Source organism: Eucalyptus grandis, chromosome 9, assembly GCF_016545825.1.
Source record: "Eucalyptus grandis isolate ANBG69807.140 chromosome 9, ASM1654582v1, whole genome shotgun sequence".
NCBI lineage: Eukaryota > Viridiplantae > Streptophyta > Magnoliopsida > Myrtales > Myrtaceae > Eucalyptus > Eucalyptus grandis.
This window is the reverse complement of record NC_052620.1, coordinates 32,144,993-32,157,874: the sequence shown is the minus strand read 5'-3', so window position 1 is coordinate 32,157,874 and position 12,882 is coordinate 32,144,993.

Genomic DNA, 12,882 nt, shown 5'->3' with positions numbered 1-12,882 from the left:
AAACTCATGGCCCTTGACCCAGCACCCCCTCCTGTCTCAACATTAGTTGCTTCGACACCCTCACGACGGAAGCTGAGTAGGTAGAGGTAGGCCCTTCGCTCCTCCACCTACTCCTTTATTTTCAGCTTTATACATACATACATACATACATACATACATACATACATACATACATACATACATACATATATATATATATATATATAATATTGGTATATGGAATGTCAGAGATATCCATGATCCCCTAAGACAAGCAGAAGTTAGGAACCTAGTATCTTTTAATGGGCTTTTGTCTAATTGGTTTGTTGAAAACAAAAATTATGGATTCTCTTTTTGACTCCATATCTGCCAAACTGTTATAGGGCTGGAACTGGATGGCAAATTATGAGTTCTCTCACATGGGTAGGATTTGGGTTGGTTGGAACCCTTCTTTGGTGGATTTTGAAGTGATTTCATCCAATAGTCATGCAATTCATGGTAGGGTGAAGTTTATTATGTCTGCTATCTCTTGCTGTATCTCGGTTGTATATGCTGAACATACTTTTGTAGCTAGAAGGACATTATGGGCGGACATTATTTAGATGAGTATATTATGTCGAGATGATGCTTGGCTAGTAGCCGGAGACTTCAATGCTATCAAGGATTCTTCTGATTGGATTGGTAGCTTTGACAACTGACTTTCTTGCTTTGATGATTTCAATCTTTGTTTGACTCAAGCTGAATTAGAGGACCTGAGATATGTTGGCTTTCGGTTCACTTGGTCTACTTCATCGGGGGTTAATCACAAGGCTAGAAAAATTGATCGAGTTTTTGTAAATGCCAAATGGAGTCTTCACTTCTCTTATTTGGAAGCATCTTTCCTTGCACCTGGCATCTCTAACCACTCTCCTATGGTGGTTAGGGTTTTGCAGCCGATGGTCTCAAGGAAACTTTTTAAATTTTTCGACTTCTGGATTAAACACCCGTCTTTCCATAGCACTGTCTCTCAAGTTTGGGAGAGTCCGACTGAAGGGGTTCCTATGTACAGATTGGTGAGTAAGTTGAAGGCCCTCAAAGGCCGTTTGAAGCAACTCAACAGAGAATCTTTCTCTAATATCTCTTAAAGGGTTAATGTAGCGAGGGATGCGTCGTTATTCACCCAGGTTGAATTGCAACAGGATCCTACTAGTGAGCTTCTTGCAGACTTGGAGAAGACACATTGTAGAACGTTTCTAGAATTGAGGAATCGGGAGGAGTCATTCTTTAGATAGAAATCCAGGATTAGATGGCTTAAGGAAGGTGACCAAAATGCCAAATTCTTTCACCATTTTGTTATTATGAGACAGCTAAGGAACATGATTCTATTTGTTATGGACTCTACTGGTTCTACTATCTCGGACCCAAGCTTAGTCCACCGTACCTTGGTTTCTCATTTCCAAGAGTTTTTGGCACCACACCCCTTGTCTTCCAGACCCTCATTACTGGATCTTCATGAGGTTATATGATGCCCTCTCAATGAGGAGCATGTCAGTTCTCTATCTCATCCTTTCTCTGACTTGAAAATTCAGGATATTATGTTCTCCCTTGCTCGGGGGAAGGCTCTAGGACCAGACAGTTTTGGTGTTGAATTCTTTAAGCATAATTGGGAGATAGTTAGACCTTTGGCCACTGAAGTGGTCAATGATTTTCTTATAATGGGGAGACTTCTCAAGGAAATCAACAATACCATCCTAGTAATGATCCCGAAAGTTCCTAATGCTATGTCTGTTAATGATTACAGGCCTATTGCCTGCTGTAATACTATTTACAAATGCATTACAAAGCTTTTGGCTAATCGACTTGCTACAGTCCTTAATGATATTATCAGCCCTTATCAAAATGCTTTCGTCAAAGGCAGGAGAATTAAAGACAACATTCTTATTGCCCAGGAGTTATTTGCTGACTTCCATCTTGATCCTTATGGTGGACTTTCAGAAAGCCTACGACACGGTAGACTGGGATTTTCTAGAGCTGGTTCTTCATGCCTTTGGTTTCCTAGATAATTTTGTTAGGATCATTATGATATGTGTTCGCACCCATAAATTTTCCATTTTGTTGAATGGAGAACTTCATGGTTTCTTCCCTAGTGGCCGAGGTCTTCGCTAGGAGGATCCGATCTCTCCTTACCTCTTTACCTTAATCATGGAAGTTTTTTTTGGGATATTTAGTGTTCGCACTAGGCAACTTGGCTTCAAGTTCTTTTGGAGATGCAAGACTTTGAGTCTTTCACACCTCTTCTTTGAGGACGATGTCTTTCTATTTTGCGAAACTAACTTGATTTCCACCTCACTCTTAAAGTAGGGGTTGGATACCTTCTCTTCGTGGAGTGGATTCAAACCTAATTCTAATAAGAGTGAGATATTTCTTGTTGGAGGAGCGGTAGATTTGCATAGAGAGATTCTCCTGGTGTTTGGTTTTCAGGAGGGGTCTTTGCCGGAGCGGTATCTTGGAATTCCTATTATCTCCTCCTAGCTTGGCAAGGCAAACTGCATTTCCCTTGTGGATCACATAACTACAAGAGTTCAGTCTTGGACTCAGCATTTCCTTTCGTTTGCTAGGCGTCTTCAACTTATAAAGTCAGTTCTTCATACAATCCAAGCTTACTGGGCTAGTGTCTTTATCATCCCTGTTGCAGTGTTGGATCGTATTGAACAAATCTTGAAACAGTTTCTTTGGAAGGGTCCTAGCCTAGGGAGGGGTGGTGCCAAGGTTTCCTGAGATGATGTTTGCTTTCCAAAGGAGGAAGGAGGGCTAGGCATCCGCAGTCTAAAAGATTGTAAGCAATGCTGAAACACATATGGATCCTATCTACGGATAAGGAATCCTTGTGGTGTAGTGGATCCACTCAACCTTCCTTAAAAGGAAGAGTTTTTGGGTGATTCAGCAACCCACCTGCTGCTCTTGGGCGTGGAAGCGAATTCTCCACCTTAAGACTGATTTTCGGTTATCTTTTCTATGAAAGTTAGGAGATGGCTGCTCTGTTTCCTTTTGGTTCGACCACTGGCACCCGAGAGGCCCCCTCAACTTGATGTTTTCTGACTCTTTCATCTACAAATCTGGCCTTCCTAGGCATGCGACAGTGGCTGATCCTTTTTTGCCTGTTGGTCAGACCATGCGAGAAGTTTTACAGTCTTGGAAACATCCCCTTCCATTTCTAGTGCATGCTCATGATCGTCTTACTTGGCAAGGAGACACGTTTGGGTTATTCTCAGTTGCTTTGGCTTAGCATGTGACATCTCAGATTTTCGACTCTATTTTCTACTGAATAAATCGGGCATTTCGTTGACGCGCTTATAGAGCTGTTCTCAAAACTGATCACTCTCGAGATAACTAGGCTATTTAAGAAAATTAATAAGGATTTTAAGGCAAATAGACTTGAGAATTCGACTAGGAATCGGCTTCTCGACCATGTCTATCTTTAGAGGCCATTGCAGCACGGTATAAAATCGATTTGAAATCAGAGATAAACTGGTTCGACAGAGATGTGTGGCTAATTGTGGGTGACATCACTAAATTGGAAAATTCTCGTCGATCGATACTAGACTGATTTTCTTATTGTTTTGGTACCCTATGTCCGTATTTGGATCCTTGAGATTTTCACGACAATCGAGAGTCGCCAATGAGTCGAGTAGGTTCATCGTGGCTCGAAGGAAATCGACCACGGGTCATAGGCACTAAAAATGCCTGAAAGTTACCCGGTAGCCTAGGTCACGCTAAAAACGCGTCGAATGGAAATTAACCATGAATACAAGTCCGATTTCAGAGATTGAAGATTATGTCATGTCACAATAAATTCTAGGAGTTTCAGAAGATTTTTTTAGAGATTCCGAGATTTTTACGGAAAAATCAATTCGAACGTCGCGGAAAATTAACGAAAATTCAGATGGGCTAAGTTGAAGGAAATTTAAACTTTCAAGCCGAGCTATATGGTGTTGGGGACTTATAGAAAATTTATGAGCTTTCTCCTTGGAACATTTGGACATTGATTTGGGGAATTGAGTGAGGAAATTGAAGTTCATTTTGGTTAAATTTGAAGCAATGGAAGAGAGCTGCATTTTTGGCTTCAATTTGGATTATTGGGGGAATTAAATGTTGAGAAAGTATTAGGGGACATGAAGATAATCTTGGGGGCTTGTGGGGACCAAATTAATGATGAGATGAGATGAGATATTTATTTTGGCTTTTGGGTTTCAAGCTTCCCGTGCACGCTGGCTTTGTCGACTCCTCCCCCTTCACGACTTCGGCTCTTTCAATTCATCCCCACTTCAGCTTTTCATTTTTTTTTATTCGACGAAGTTCGGTCTCTCTCTCTCTCTCTCTCTCTCCGTGTATTTCCCTCATGCCAGCATCCCCATCCCATCGTAAACCCCCATCTCTTTCTCCATCTCATGCCCAAGCGTTCGAGTCTCCATCTTCCTCAGTCAACTCCAGCGCATCTTGAAGACCATCGACTTCTCCAGCTGTCGCGCGTCTTCAGTCCAACAAGTCAGCCAAAGAAACCTAGCCCTCTTGCTACCACACTTGTCTGCCCCTCCTCCACTTCGGCGTGTCCCGCCGGTCAACACACCCTTCCACGAAAGCCCAACGGTTGACCGTCCATCTCACTCTAGTGAAGCTTGTCCACCGAACATCTCCTTTGGCGTCCATCTCGTCCACCGCCTCACACGCCTACAACTATCCACGGTTCCACCGAATTCCTGCAGCTTCTTTGAGCGGCCCACGACCAGACCACACGAAGCCCAACGCCAGTAGCCTACCAAACAATGTCATGGCCCAATTCCGCCAAGTGCAGTAGCCCAGCCATGAGTTTTCAACTGCAGTAGGCCCATCTAGTTCAGCCCATCTTTAGTTGTTGTTTAGCTCATTTGAAGCCCAAGAAGTAGCCCAAGCCTATCAGCCCAGTCTTGAAAGCTCAAAAGTCCAGCAGTCCAGCCCGACTTTGGCCCAAGAATTCAGCAGCTCAAGCCCGCGAAGTCAGCCGCTTCAAGCCCAACCCAATTCAAGGAAAAATCTCGGTTTGGGCTAAGATTTGTTAGGCCAAGTTCAAGCCCGGTCCAAGCCTGTGGGTGTCGTCGCAAGCCCAAGTTTCGACCGCCGTTGCACAGTTGTCGCGGTGATCCAGTCTCCGCTTTTAATCAAGTGAGTTTTACTCACTAACGCTTTCTTAGTTTGCTAATTATGCCTAAGGGTTGATTAGATTTAATTAAGTGCAATTAGATGGTTAGATTAGTTTAGAACAATTAAATTAGTGACTTAATGATGTATGTTAGGTGGTTAGACTTAGTCATTAACAAGTAGAGAGCTTCTAATATTTATTGAATGATCTCGGGATTTTCCCCGACCCGTTTCGGACTCCAATTAGGCATTATGGGCCTAAATTGGATTTTTAGTATTTATTTATTAATTTTTTTGGAAATTAGGCAGGGATAGCCGAAACCGGAATTTTATGCTGATTGTCGTGGCACAATCCATTTATTTAATTGAGCTTTATTTCATACTGAATTGAATTATTTGTGAAAGTGGGAATTATTCTTTAATTGGATAATCGTTGGTTATGAATTGAAAAATAACCAGGCATCGGTTAATAATGCCAAAAATATTTGAGTGGACTATAGAAATTGTGGGAGTTATGTAAAGGAAAATATTATATTTTGGCTAAGACCGACCGTGTCCCCACACGTGGCTACTTTATCGAAAATGATAAAAAGATGAAATTGATTATATGATTGAGATGGTATACTATATCGACCTATGGACGATATGTCAACTTAGCAAAGAGCAGTATACCTGTATACTATATTAACCTAAGGGCGATATGTCAGCTTAGTAGAGAGTAGTATACCTTATGAGTTTTGATCGAGAATGTCGGTATACTATATTGGCCTAAGGGCGATATGACAGCTTAGCAAATAGCAGTATACCTTATCAGTTTATATTGAATATGTCGGTATACTATATCATTCTACGGGCTCTGATATGGCAGCTTAATAGAGAGCAGTATACCTTATCAGCTTAGATTGATCACTGTCTATATACTATATCAGCCTAAGGGCGATATGGCAGCTTAGCAGAAAGCAGTATACCCGATCATCTCAGAAGCGAGCTATACTATCTATTTATCAGTTTAGTAGTGAGCAGTCCTGATATAAACAGACTTATAGATAGTATGAGATGAGCCGACTAAGAAAAGGTCGAGATGACATGTAATCGACTAGGTCGATTGATCGAGATATTGATCTGTGATGTGATTGCTTGGGTGCCTATTGAACTGTGCTAATATGCAAGTGGAATCTGAGGCCAAGGTAAGTTCTCTGACCCGTGTGTGCATAGGCAGCCCGGTTAGTGTATTGGTTTACTAATCGAATCTTAAGGGGTAGAACTTGCTGAGACGTGGTCTCAATGGTTATTGAATAACCATTTTAGGACCCTGATAAGGAGCCTGAGGAGAAGGAATCGGAAGAAGAGAACCCTGATGTGAAACTTGATGAGGAGGAAGATTTTGGGGAAGAAGATGACTACGAGGAGGATCCTGAGTACGATCCGGTTGAGAACTGAGATCCCATCCTGTTTTGTAAACTTTGGATTTTGATTGGACGTATAGTAGATCAAACTTACGAATAGTATTATATTATACTATATAGTATGCCTTGTATAAAAGTGTGGTTATGTGTTTTCATGTTGTGAAAATTGTGGCCTACTTTTCTATCCCATTGCTTTATTGTCTGGGGATTATAACTGCTTTCGCATGTGCTTAATAAATGAAAGGGTCGGCGATACATAGTCCTGGGATATCGTATTTTAAAATCGACCAAAGTGTGAAGGATGGGCACGTGACCAAGGATCGGGGCTTGACATGGCACCTTATCAGAAAAAAGAAGCCTCGGGTCGATTGGGCTTCTTTAATATAGAACAATGCTATAGCTTCAAGATATCAGTTCATTCTTTGGCTTATAACTAGGAATCGTCTTCCTACACAAGCCTTACTCTTATCGCATGACAGGATTGGGGATGTGGTGTACCCCTTTTGCAAAGTAACTCCGGATTCTATTGATCATATGTTTTTTCATTGTAGCATTACGGCTAGTTGTGCCTTCTCTTAGGCCGCCGAATGCAACCTCCCTTGGAGAAATGAGACTTGGGCTGACAACCTCTACTGGGCTATAAAGTTCCTATCCGGAAAGGACTTCTATCACTCTATCGCTTGGTTCTCTTTTGAGGCTCTTTGCCACCTTATTTAGAAATATAGGAATGTGATTCTCTTTAGGAACTATACCTTCACGCTTCCGGCCGTGAAGAACCACCTTATTAAAGTGGTCAAGAATAAGGCTTTAACCTTCTCGAATGTTGAAGACAACCCAAGAAACCTAAGACTTCAACATAGTTGGGGGATAAACCCCTGCATCTTCTCTTCTACTCCGGCGCATCCATAATATTTCCAGGTGAAGTGGTGGTGTAGAATGGCCACTGCTGTTTGTTTCGGTGATGGCCTTGATTCTTGCCGATTGTCTCGTCATTTCCATTTGGGAGATGATGTTTTGTTTGGTTTTGGCTGGGGATGCCTTTGTTTGGCCGGCTAGTCGTCTTCTTTTGTTTTTGCCTTTTTGGTTGTGGTTGTAGTTGTGCGGCTTAACCGCGTTTTGTACCTTGTTGGCTTCCCTTCTTTTTTCTCTCGGCACCCTTCCACTCATTATGCCTCTATTCATTATGAGTGTATGTTTTGGTACCGTTTTTGATGTAATTATTGGTTTCAGCTTAATATGATTACCTTTTACCAAAAAAATAATAATAAGATATCACCATTTATCAATTCCCAGGTAGAGAAATATACACGCAAAATATCAAAAGTACTGTATAAATTAATAATATTTTTAGTTCATGATAACAAATCAATTATCAATAATTTATTCCATTAATTAACCATATTTAACTACATGTCAATTGTTCATTCCATCAACTAATCTCAAATTACATGTCAATGATCCGTTCCATTGACCAATTCATACTCATATATCTAGTCATGGTCACTTATAACACTCGTGACAAGGCAACCAAGATTTCTCATTTGGTTAGGTCCCAACCTATTATTAGTCGATGACTTAGCTCATAATGATATCCTAAATTAATATGCGCATGCCCACAAACCCTCAGATAGGTTCACGGCTATTGGAGAAATCCTCTTGAAGTGTTTTGAAGTTGACAAAACGTTTCCATCAGTCTAGTCTGAAGGCTTGCAGACTCTGCTATTTAAAGTTTGAAGACCTCCGGACAGCCAGACTTAAGATTCAAAGTCTATCCTCATTGACAGTTTCTAATCCGTTGAAGAAAGGCTATCCAGAACTTGATGTTTTATTAAGGATGTGGCCTTATCGACTGGAGAAGATCACTTGGCTGGATATGACATAACGGAATTCTTTATTTGATCATAATTGATTCGAAGATTAAGGATCCGATGATTGGCAAAGTATACTTGGAAGGTTCTACTTATGGAAACCGAGATCCTGATTGTATGGGCGAACATGATTGATGGGCTATCGACATGTTCCTTTAATAGCTCGAATGATCTTCCTAATTGATTCCGTCCAATGGGTAGATTGAAGGAATTCCTTTGGTAAGTGACAACGGGTATGATGGCATGAAGGAGTATATAAGGAAGTCGTTCTAGTTGTTCGAGAATGTGCACGATAGAATAATTCAAAAGTTTGAAGCTCCTTGTTCTTAGTCAATTCATTTGTTGAGCAAAATCGTGTAAACAAAAGAGAGTCTATATTCGTGAGAAACTTTGAGGAAGTGTGGTAGAAAATCTACCTTTGTAGAATCAAGGAAAAGTTGTCTTTGTAACTTCTCTTTTTGTTTATAGTGAAATCCAGCCGGTGGGCTGTCGGTGCGGAAAGAGTGGACGTACGCTTGAAATAAGCCGAACCACTATAAATCTTATGTTCATTTCTCTCTTCCTTATCCTTTACTTTATTTTGACCGTATTTTTCTTTCTATCGACTGCCTAGAATTACTTCCGTATCTCGAGAATTTATTTGTGCACCTATTCACCCCCTCTAGGTGCTTATACTAGTTATCTCAATTGGTATCAGAGCCCGTGTACTCACTTTTGTTGAAGTGTTTTACTTTAGAGTTAAAGATCTATGGCTAGTATGTTGGCTCCAGGACTGGTAGAATGGCAAAGCAATACCAGACCACCTTACTTTGATGAAAAGGATTACAACATATGGAAAAACAAGACGAAAGCATTCCTAAGATCAAAGGATCCTTTGGAATGGGACGTTGTAGAAAAATGAATCATTCCTAAAGCTGCATCTGTCTCAGAAAGAGGAAAATATGTTGTTGAGTCTAGCGAAATGACTCAGGAAGAGATAATCAAGAGACAAGCTCTTGATGCAAAAGCAATTTATTCTTTATATTGTGCTTTATCCCCTACTGAATATAACAGAATATCTTCTTGTGTTACAACTAAAGAAGTCTGGGATAGATTACATATTACCTATGAAGGAACCGATCGAGTGAAAGAGACTAGAATCAACATTCTCCTCGGTCAATAAGAAGCCTTCAAAATGAAATCAGGAGAATCTATAACGGATATGTTCAATCGCTTTACTGAAATCGTGAATGGTCTTGAAAATCAAGGTCAACCAATTTATGATCCTATGAAAGTAAACAAGCTACTGTGTGGACTTTCCAAGGATTGGAATCACATAAAGACCTCAATCAGAGAGACCCAAAGAATCATGCCACTATCTGTTGATGAGTTGGTTGGAACTCTTCAGTCTTATGAAGTGGAGCGAATCAATGAAGACGAAGATCCTAAAGGTAAGAAATCCATTGCATTAAAATCTAATGATGATTTTGATGTTACAGATTCTAAAGACGATATGGATGATGAGGAACTTGCTCTCATGATAAGAAGATTCAGAAAGCTGAACAGAAAATGAAGAAGATTCAATCCAAAGAAACAAAGTCTTCAAAAGCAACAGACTAAGTCTGTTGAGGATGATGAATCAAACAAAGATGTAGTCTGCTTTGAATATAAGAAAAAGGGACACATCAGACCCAACTGTCCTCTTCTGAGGAAGAAGAAAGGAAAAACTGAAAAGTACCGAAAAGCTCTTAAAGCTGAAACACGGAGTGATACGAGTGTGAAGAAAGTGATGATGATTATGCTAATATATGTCTGATGACACAATCGGATTCGGATTCAAATTCCGAGACAGATTCAGACTCAGAAAGCGAATTTGAGGTGAGTAAATTCAAAATCCCTATTAAGGTTTCAAAGTATATTGATGAATTGTGTTTCGAGTCTTAAGACTTCTCTTAAAAGAATTTCCGAACTCAAGAAAGAAAATTTTGCTCTAAAACAACAGGAAAATATTTTGAAAGAAAAAGTGAAAAGTTTAGACAATAATGTTTCTTTTCTTAAAGAAAGTGAAGATAATTTGTTAAAAGAAAATGCATTCTTGAAAAGAGATATCTCAAATATTTCCAAAAGATTTTCTATAGGATCTCGAGAAACCTGGAAAAAATTCTTTTTGTTCAAAGACCTTATTTTAATAAATCTGGTTTGGGAATGATATTTGAAACCATTTCTTTAATTGATTTTCCTAAGGTGAAGGAAAGAATCAAACAAAGACCCACAAGAGATGCTTACAAAAATCATTTTAAAAGAATCTTTGTAAAACCGCAGGTCGCAATGCTCTCGGATGCTCAAAGTGCAATAGTGCGGATCATTTTGAAAAAGAATGTCCTATGATTTGGAAACTGTTAAAAGGTATGGGCAAAAACCGCATACCATACTAACACCAATGGACCCAAGAAAATATGGGTACCAAAGAAGGTTTGAGTTTCTTTTTTAAATGCAGGTCACTATCAAGAAAAAGGTAAAATGGTATATGGATAATGGATGCTCAAGACACATGACAGGAGACTCAAATTACTTCATAAAACTTGTTCGAGTAAATGGTGGAAAAGTCTCTTTTGAAGGAAATAGCAAAGGAAAAATTGTGGGATTTGGAACTGTAAAGATTGGAAATCTCAAAATCAGCAATGTTTCCTTAGTGGAAGGGCTCAATTACAATTTGCTCAGTATTAGTCAGCTATGTGATACTGGTTTCAAAATCAACTTTCAAGAGGGAATATGTTCTAGAATTAGTAAAGATTCTACTCAGTCATTCATGGGTCGAAGACATGGAAATATCTACCTCTTGGATGTAAAACCAGATGAATCACAATGTCTAATCTCAATCCAAGACGAAGCAAACTTATGGCACGTAAAGCTTGGGCACGTCAATATGAAGCAAATAGCCAAAATCTCAGCAAAGAAGTTTGTTCGTGGTCTACCCAATTTATCGTATCAAAAGTCCGATCTATGTACACCATGTATATTGGGAAAACAGGTAAGAAATTCCTTTAAACCAATAAATCAAGTTTCCACTAACCGTGTACTGCAGCTTCTGCATATGGATCTATTTGGACCAACCAGAACACAAAGCATTGGAGGTAAGAAATACTGCCTAGTAATTGTGGATGATTACTCACGATTTACTTGGGTATATTTCTTAGCAAGTAAGTCTGAAACTTTCTCTTACTTTGAAAAGTTTGCTAAAAGGTTCAAAATGAAAAATGGTATGTTATCTCAAGTATAAGAACAGATTATGGAGGTGAATTTGAAAATCATGATTTTACAAAATTCGTGATGAATATGGTTTCCAGCATGTATTCTCCTCTCCATATACTCCAGAGCAAAATGGAGTTGTGGAAAGAAAGAATATATCTCTTCAAGAAATTGCTAGAACTCTTTTAATTGAAAGTAACATCTCTTCACGTTTTTGGGCTGAAGCAGTTTCTACAGCATGTTACATTATAAATAGAGTTTTTCTAAGGCCTATTATGGAAAAAAAACCCCTATGAACTATTCAAAGAAAAGAAGCCTATTGTTTCATATTTTCATGTATTTGGATGCAAATGTTTTATACTGAAAAATGCAAATGATCGAGTTGGTAAGTTTGAAGAAAAGTCGATGAAGGCATCTTCCTTGGATATTCAACCACAAGCAAAGCGTACAGAGTCTACAACAAGAAGACTCAAACAGTGGAAGAATCAATGAATGTTAAATTCCAAGATTCTATGCAAAATGAATCCATTCAGACTCATCTTGAAGAATCTGAATCTGCTCTAGACTCTACAAAGTCTAAAATAGCTCGAGACTTTGAAGGACCGACAACAAGTGACCGTTGAAGATTCAAGTGAAGGAAGTGACCATCAATCGACAAATTAATCAGCAAACTGGAAACATAAGTCCAATCATCCCAAAGATCTTATTATTGGCGACATCAATGAAGGAATTCGCACAAGATCCAAAAGGCGCGAAGAGTCTAGTCTTTGTGGCTCTTATTTCGAAATAGAACCCAAAAGCATAGAAGAAGCTTTATCGATGAAAACGGATTGAAGCTATGCAAGAAGAGCTCGAGCAATTCAAGTATTAATGATGTATGGGAATTGACTCCTAAACCGAAAGGTAAGTCTACGTTATTGGAGCTAAATGGGTTTTCAGGAACAAGATGAACGAGAAAGGAAAAGTCATAAGAAACAAGGCAAGACTCGTGGCCAAGGGATACACACAAGAAGAAGGGATAGACTATGACGAGACTTACGCACCAATAGCAAGGTTAGAAGCAATTCGATTATTACTTGCTTTTGCTTGTTATAAGAATTTCAGGTTATTCCAAATGGATGTCAAAAGTGCCTTCTAAATGGATTCATCCAAGAGGAAGTCTATGTGGAACAACCACACGGGTTTGAAGACCCAAGGAAACCGGACTCGGTATTCGAGACTCAAAAAAGGCTTTATACGGCTTGAAA